We start from the raw sequence: 8,853 nt of genomic DNA on the forward strand, positions 1-8,853 counted from the left end.
TTTCAGTAATTTTGATGAATCCGAAAGCTCGCTCATCAATACCAAAGTACAAGTCCAACAAATTTCAAAGCACGGGTTATTGTTCAAGTCAACAAATTCCAAAGCTTGGGTTTTATCCGTAGAAGTTCAACGAGATCTGTTCGAGTAAGAAATAATTCAAAAGTCAATCAGGATCCACATCAAATTCCAGATAGAACCATTTTAGTCCGGGTAAAAGATCCACATCCAGCACCAAAACTCAAGTCAAGTCCAATTCAAAATTCAAGATAAAGCCCAACTAAGGTCCATTCACATCAGCAGGCCCACAACCAATGTAACAAAAACCGAAATCCAACACCACAAATATCCAAGGGCAGCACAGTCATTTTGACCAACAACTTAATCACTAAGCTTTCATTCATCTCCCTCATCATTTTCCTCATCATTTTCCTATTTAAGGAGGATCCTACCTCCATTGGTATTAGGAGGGGCCAACTCTTTTTAGTTGGTATTTTTTTTATGTTAATCATCAATAGATATTTCAACCCTGCTTAGTTTGACCTGTATACTTTAAGATGATCTGAGTTCACAAATCCATTTATATTTAGTCATTTATACTACTCCTTTTACTTGTTGCTTAAATACAAACTTTATTATTTGCAGTTTCGGAAAAACCTTTACTTTGTGATCTTTGAGACTATGAGTTACTGTAAAAGAAAAACAATGAGTTCAAAATCAAAAGATTTCTAAAAAATCATTTTCTGTTTCCAAAAGGATAATATGTTCATAACCAAAAGGATAATATGTTCATAACCACTCAAATTTTATTTTGTGTTAAAACAAAGAAACCAAAAAGAAAACAATAACGGATCAACACAGGAATATAAATCTAAAACTAAAGATAAAGAAAACAAAAGCATGTCTTCTTCTACATGATTGTTACCCTTGTGTTGGTAATCTTCTTGATTTTAATCTTTCATTTCCTGTAAATGACAAGTAGATGAGCAAATAAGTTTCAAGAGAAAAATAAAATAGATTGATGGATGATAAGCTGGGTTTAGGGCTCTTAGATTTTTACCTTGCTGATAGAAAACCCGCCATGAACCATTGTGCACCGCCGGACTCCACCGTCATCGGCCACCGGTCTTCCTCCGTCCACCTCTGACCACCGTCAATGGCGTTCAGAATGAGCAGATCTACATGAAAAAATGCAGATCAGAGATATGCAAGCTAAAAAAGAAAAAAGAAAGTCAAAAGAAGAGAAGCAAGATCCTCACCGTGTAAATGGCAAAGACATCGTGACGAAGAGCAAATAAGAAAGACAGAAACTGACGGAGCAGGGCAGCACCATGACGGGATTCAGCCGGATTCCGTAGGTCCTGGTTGCACATTCGGTAAGAAGAGGAGTAGTGAGCAAATGACAGAAAGGTGACCGGAAACAAACCGGCGTCCATGGCAGGGAGCTGTGTTTTTCTGAGGTAGAAGCGCAAGGAAGGTAATGAGGAAGAAGAGAGGAGGCTGCTGTACAAAAATGAGAAATAAAACCCTAATATCCAAATATATACCCTATAATTTTACATTCCAAAATTACCCCTGCGAATCCCACATTACCCCCTTTCTCATTTTATTAATTTGTGAATTTAGCCCCCATTATTCTAATTGTTTAGATCAGATCCCTGCATATTTTAATTTGACCCATCTAAATTATATTTGCCCCTCCCTGTTTATTTAATTCATATATTTGACCCCGTTTATTTTGTTTGCTTCAATTTGACCATTCCTAATTACATTTCGCCCCTCCCTGTTTATTTATTTTATTAATTTGACTCCTCTTATTTTTATTTGCTTTAATTTGACCCCTTCTAGTTACATTTCGCCCCTCTCGATTTATTTAGCTGATAAACTTGAATGCGTTTATTTTCATTTTTCAATTTAACCCCTCACACTACCATTAATTTCCTTTATTAATCCCAATTCTAATTAAATCCCAAAGCGCCTTAATTCATCTTAACGAGGTTCTTTGTTTTATATTTTAGTTCAATTTTTGTTTAATTTAATTCTTTTCGTGTGCTATGAGTTCCTATTTGGTTAAGTGTTAATCCTATCTATTTTTATATAAATTTATACGCACATAATTCGTTAGATCAAATAAATAATATAAACATATCGTGCATATGTGATATGCACGATTCTAAAATCAAAATAAATCGGCTCCAATTTCGATAATCAAACCCGTAGCAAATTGATGTGACGTCGTTTGAATTTATGAAAAGATGTTTAAAACATTACTTATTATAACATAAATTCTATTTATATCGTATGTGATATACGTAAAATAGAAAAGGAATTTTAATTCAATAAAATAAAATTATGTGTATAATATGTACGTAGTTCTAAGTCGAAATAAATCAATTCGAGATGTTATTTCAAATCAATGATTTAACCAAATTAATTCAAATCGATAGGAAAATATCATTTGAATTTAATAATACATTTAAAATATTTCTTATTAAAATTCATATTTTACTTATGGTATATGTGATGTACGATGGTAAAATTAGATTTTAATTCGATAAATACAATTACGTGTATGTTATATACGTAATCTCCAATTAAAACAAACCTAAAATCAATAACCCCTAAACCCACGAGTGCCTGTTTCATAAACAATTTAAAACAAAACGAATAGCAAACACATAATATCACAATAGTACCGATATGTCGGGCGGGGTAGGGTGAGATCACATCTCTTCCCTATAGGTAACCGGAAAAACGAACCTAAATCTCTCCGAAGACCATCCTTATCAAAACCAAACCATACAGAGTCAATCCAAACAGATAGGGCGACCAATCGCGCCCGCCCACGTATTTCTAAGTGATGATTGGTGGCGACTCGAAACCTTAAAACACAAAAAGGCAGATCGAGCCGGCCACGCACCCCGACCTACGAAAAACCGAAAGCCAGGGTGCGACACCGTGAATAATATCAACGATCAGCTGGCCGCAATCTTGGTCCAGCTAGCTGAGTTAGCACTGAAGGACAACAAGAGTGGTAGTAAGCGTGCTGAGAATGAGGTGAACGATGGCCCTCGCTTTGGGAATGAGGATGACTATCAGGATTATATCCGAAAACAGTTGGAAAAAGAGAAGGCTAAGGAAGAGGAGTGGAAGCAACACATCACACATGAAGTGCAGGACTTGCGCGGAGGAAGCTCCAGGAGTCAGGATTTCTATAACCTGAAGAACTGTTTGTCGGCAACAGCTTTGCCTCTGAAATTCCGACTCCCTGACATGAAAAAGTTCGATGGAACTGGAGATCCCACCGCTCACATGAATCAGTATGTTGCTGTGATGAAGCACACGATCCTGATTGAGGATCAAGTCCTGGGGCTGTTTAACACCTACCTGGAGGGGGCTGCCCTCACGTGGTTTCATGCATTGCCGATGGTGACAAAGAGGGATTGGAAAGAATTAGCGAAGTCATTCATCGCTCAGTATAGCTTTAACACCATGCTGGAGGTCACTTTGAAAGAATTAGAGAGCACTAAGCAACAGGCTGGGGAATCCTTTTCCGATTTTGTGAAGAGATGGAGGGCTAAGGCCGCCGTGATGAAACAAAAGCCGCTTGAGCAAGATCAGATCCGAATGGTGATTGGCAACACGTTGCCGTATATTAAGAATGAGTTGCGGTATATGCCGTTTACGGATTTCAATCAGATGTATAGTTGTGCCTTGACTGTCGAAGGTGATGGGGAGCCGAAGAAAGCTTATACCAAGTGGACGAAGTCTGGATATAGTGCCGGAGGGCCTAGCGCGAGTACGGAATCCGCAACAGTGAAAGTGGTTGATCTTAATGCTATTGAAAAGAGGCGGTTCGCCAAGTTCGATCAGACCTATGCTAAAGTTTTCGAGCGTCTGCAGAAAAAGGTATTGTTGAAAGCCCTTACCCCGTATAACAAAGCTCAACCTACTCCGCAGATTCAGGCTAGAGGGTATTGTGAGTTCCACAGCAGTTATGGACATACGATTGAGAATTGCGAGAGGCTGAAACATGAAATCCAAGATTTGATTAAGGAGAAGAAGATAGCTGATCCTTCGTCAGCAAACCCTTCCGTTAGGCGCAATCCATTGCCTAATCATAGGGTGAGTGTGATAGGAGTTGGTTTGACAGAAACTGTAGTGATGGAATCCTTCGAGGAAGATGTAGAGGAGTTGTTGGACTCCGTCGAAAAAAGCAATGTGGGAAATGGTCTGTATGTGTCCTTCTTGGGTGAGGAACAAGAGGATGAACCGATGGGAGAAGGATCGGATGGTGGAGCACCATATGACGAGGATAGTGCTGAAGAGACCGGAGAAGGGTCGTCTCGGACTATCATGCCAAATTTGGGTTTGTTTAGTGGAGGAAGGGATCCCGAAGTGCACTTGCGTGAATATATGCACGACATGTTTATTGAATCCTTCGGAGTATATGAAATTGCTCAGTGGTTCCACCATTCGCTAGTGGGCGAGCCTTTGGAATGGTTCCATTCATTACCCGACTCTTGCAAGCACGATTGGGATCGGTTGTCGGATTTGTTTCTAGAAAAGTATCAAAGAGTTGAAGATAGAACGGCGGAGCGCTTTGCAATGCAGATTGGACCCATCAAACGTCCATTGCCGAGGGTGAGCAAGTATAACGGCAATAAGGACCCTATGGAGCACCTTCACTTCTACTTGTCGGCTATGGCAGCCTTGGGTTTTAAAGAGGAAGAGATCACCAACTTGTTTTGTAATTCATTGATGGGTGAACCGCTGATGTGGTATATGTCGCTGCCGATGTATGTTAAGACCGATTGGGCAGCTATGACGAAGAGATTTATCAAGGAGTATACAGTATGGATGCTAGCAAAGCAAACCCCTGATTCCCCGTCTTACCAAACACCTGATGCGGTGTTAGCGATGCCTAGGTATGGTGGATACCAGGATCCCGTGGAGCATGCGAGGATATTCCGCGATCATATGTATAACGCCGGATTTCCGCAGTGTGAGTTACATGAACATTTTCCGGAAACCTTGATGGGTGAAGCCTTATTGTGGCATCAGGGTCTGTCAGAGGAAGAGATGTGTCATTGGGTACCACTCAGAAGCGCTTTTATGGCGAGATATGAAATGTACATTCCGTGGACCGGATCCCTGGACGATCTGGACAGGATTAGACAATTCCCCGAGGAACATTTTGTGGATTATGCTAGAAGGTGGAGGCACCGTTATGAGCAGTGTAATGAGACAATGAGCGATAAGGTGCAGCTTATGTGCATACAACGAGGTGCTATTTCATTGGCCACCAGAAGAATGAGCAGGGTGTCCCTCCGTGACTATGATGAATTGATAGGTTGGGCTTTGTATGGATCGGCGGATCCTTTCTTCCTGAATCCGAGTGTTCCTCACGTCATGGATTTAATGGTCATGGACATTTGGGAGAGTTCCTCGGACGAGGAGGATGCCAATCGGAAGATTCCCATTAACATTTGGGACGAATCGGATGATGAGCCGGAAATCGCGGTAATGACGAGATCAGGTCGTGTGGCCGAGGGGAAGGCACCTATGATAGAGACTGAGATTGGAGAAGGGTCGGCTCCTAAACCCGATGACCAAGTTCTTGAGCAGTTGAAGAAGACGCAAGCTAAGTCTACGGTCTGGGAAGTTTTGTGCCATTCTAAGTACCATCGTGAGAATCTGATGAAAGAATTGCAGAACCTGGTCATTTCCACCGATACTGAACCGGCAGCGCTAGTAGGGGAAATTATGGCCCGAAAGAAGACTGAGATCATATTTACCGACGAGGATCTCCCAGAAGAGGGGAAGGCTCACAATAAGCCTTTGTATATCCGCGCGGAAATCAACGGGAAGAAGACTAGCTGCGTGATGGTCGATGATGGATCGGCTATTAATGTTTGCCCGTTGAAACTCTTGTCGAAGTTGGGAGTGGAAAGAGGAGATTTGACAGCTTCTGAAACTGTGATTAGAGCATATGATGACAGCCGTAGGCACATTGAAGGAGTCTTCAAGGCCAAGTTGAAAGTGGGGCCGCACGAGGAAGAAACTGAGTTCACGGTGCTGGATATCCCGGTAACTTTTGCCATGCTGTTGGGACGCCCCTGGTTCCATAAGTTGGGAGGTGTGCCCTCCACGCTCCACCAAATGATTAAGTTCCCCTTCGGGGAGGAGATAGTGACAATTAGAGCTGAGAAATTGAGCTCGGTGGCAGCATTGGGAATTGAGCCTCAACTTTTCTCCGGATTCCAAGTCTCCGGGATTTACGAGTCGAGCATGACCGCCGATGTGGTGAAGATGATGAAGGGAGATTTCATCCTGGGAATGGGCTTAGGAGCACACCATCAGGGGTTGCCAGAGTTTCCGGACTTTAAGAGTCAGAAAACCCGGAGGGGTTTGGGATATGAGCAGGGAAGTCCGTCCAATGCAAGTGCTGAAGGAAAAGTAGGCTTGAGGAAGTATTTTGTGAGCGAAGGGCATGGAAAGGCATATTCGGGAACCCCCAAGTCGTGGACTAGCACGGAAGGGAAGATTCTGCCGGGGTTCGAAATCTTCAATGATGTTGCCGACTGGGGCAAAGGAAAAGCGAGCTGCTTTGTCGAGGAGATCATGGTGCTGGATTTGAATGCTGAGGAGCAAGTCATCACCATTGAAGCAACTGCGGGAGAGGAAGATGAGCCTTGCACCTCCGAAATTCATGAGAAGTCCGAGGGCCCGGATGATGAAAATTGTATTACGGCTTTGTTTGAGTCAGATGATGTAATCACCCACACTATCAATGAAATGAATTCTGATTTTGCTTACTTGCTTGATGTTGATCATGATCATTCCATGCATTCTCATTCATATAACATGCCTACATTTGAAATCAATGCAATAGAAATGTCAACTTTCAATCTTGGTACGGATGAAAATCCTAAACTTATACAAATTGCTCAAGAATTAACTATTGAAGAGAGAAAAGAATTCGAGAGGATAATTAAAAAATACGAAATTGTATTCGCCTGGACATACGAAGACATGCCTGGAATTGATCAATCAATCGTAACTCACCGCATTTCAACTTACCCTGAAGCAAAGCCCGTAAAGCAGAAGCTCCAACATATGAGACCAGAATGGGCAGATAAGATCAGAGAAGAGGTGAAGAAGCAATTAGAAGCAGGGTTCATCGAGGTAATCGACTATCCCCCTTGGGTCGCGAATGTGGTACCAATTGCGAAAAAGGACGGCAAAGTGAGGATGTGTGTTGATTACAGAGATCTTAACAAGGCATGCCCCAAGGATGAGTTCGCATTGCCTCATATCGATGTATTGATCGACAGTGCAGCGTCAAGCGTCTTACACACGAATGTGGATGGTTTCATGGGCTACATGCAAGTTCAGATGGCCGAAAAGCACAAAGCAAAAACCTCGTTCACAACTGAGTGGGGGACATACTGTTACAGAGTAATGCCATTTGGTTTGAAAAATGTTGGGGCAACCTACCAGCGAATGGCCACAGCACTGTTCCATGACATGATACATAAGGAGGTAGAAGTCTACGTGGATGATATGATGGTCAAATCAGAGACAAGAGAGGGGCATTTTGCCGCACTCGAGAAGTTTTTGGCCCGAATCGCAGAATTCAAGCTAAGGTTAAACCCGAAGAAGTGCTTTTTCAGCGTTTCGTCGGGGAAAATCTTAGGCTATGTAATCGGAAATAAGGGAATCGAGGTGGATCCCGATAAAGTGAAGGCTATACAGGAAATGCCGGCACCGAGAAATGAGAAGGAAGTGAGGGGGTTTCTGGGGCAGGTCTAGTATATCAGTCGGTTCATAGCGAGACTCACCACAATCTGCGAGCCGATCTTTAAGTTGCTAAGGAAAGACCAACCCGCCATTTGGAATGATAAGTGTCAACAAGCGTTGGAGAGTGTCCGGAGCTACTTGTCTAATCCGCCAGTGTTAAGATCGCCTAAACTGGGAAAGCCGCTTCTCCTCTATGTAGCGATTGAAGAGCGATCTATTGGAACAATGTTGGCTCAAGAGGGAGACACCGGTGTGGAGCACGCGATGTATTATTTGAGTAAGAAGTTCCTGGAGTACGAGCTCAATTACAACATGATCGAAAAGACATGCGTGGCCGCAGTATGGTTGATAAAGAAACCGCGGCACTATTTCCAATCGTATAAAGTGATCGTTATTTCTCGGATGGACCCCGTGAAGTATCTGTACCGAACCCCATCCTTGACGGGGAAGTTAGCCAGATGGTTGTTGCTTCTGTCCTAATTTGACATTGAATATGTGATGAAAAAGGTTATCAAAGGAAGGGCCGTAGCAGAGTTTCTGGCTAACCAACCCCTGAGCACAGAAAAAGAAGAGATAAGCTATGATTTCCCCGATGAACACTTGAACGCAATCGAAGTTATACCGTGGAAAATGTTCTTCGACGGAGCAGTTAATTCGAGTGGAGCCGGAGTAGGAGTACTACTTATCTCACCGGAAGGAGAAAGAATCTCGATGGCAAAGAAGTTATCCTTCCCTCTTACCAATAATATGGCCGAATATGAAGCGTGCATTTATGGTTTAGAGTCATTAGCAGCAATGGGAGCCTCATATGTCGAGATTTGGGGTGACTCAAAATTAATCATCGAACAGGCACAAGGAAACTGGGAGGTAAGGGAAGAAAGGCTACGTCCATATCTAGATCAGCTAGAAGGGTTGGCATTGAGATTCAAAGAATGTCGCTTTTATCATATTCCTCGAGCTCAGAATCAAGCCGCGGATGCCTTGGCCACTTTGGTGTCAGTTTGGGACAATCCCCGGAATCTTGCCTCGAAACCATTGGTATTGAGGAGATCT

The 8,853-nt window shown here is 42.7% G+C and overlaps 1 long non-coding RNA gene across 1 annotated transcript; it reads right to left on the bottom strand.

Moving 5' to 3' along the window:
• Positions 1–783: 783 nt before the first annotated feature.
• On the bottom strand, positions 784–1,500 carry LOC136225773 (uncharacterized). Its single transcript, XR_010687303.1, has 3 exons — positions 1,257–1,500; positions 1,058–1,175; positions 784–962 (listed from the first exon to the last, which is right to left on the bottom strand). It is a non-coding gene; the product is annotated as an uncharacterized lncRNA (long non-coding RNA).
• Positions 1,501–8,853: the final 7,353 nt, after the last annotated feature.

Source organism: Euphorbia lathyris, chromosome 4 (genome assembly GCF_963576675.1).
Source record: "Euphorbia lathyris chromosome 4, ddEupLath1.1, whole genome shotgun sequence".
Lineage (NCBI taxonomy): Eukaryota > Viridiplantae > Streptophyta > Magnoliopsida > Malpighiales > Euphorbiaceae > Euphorbia > Euphorbia lathyris.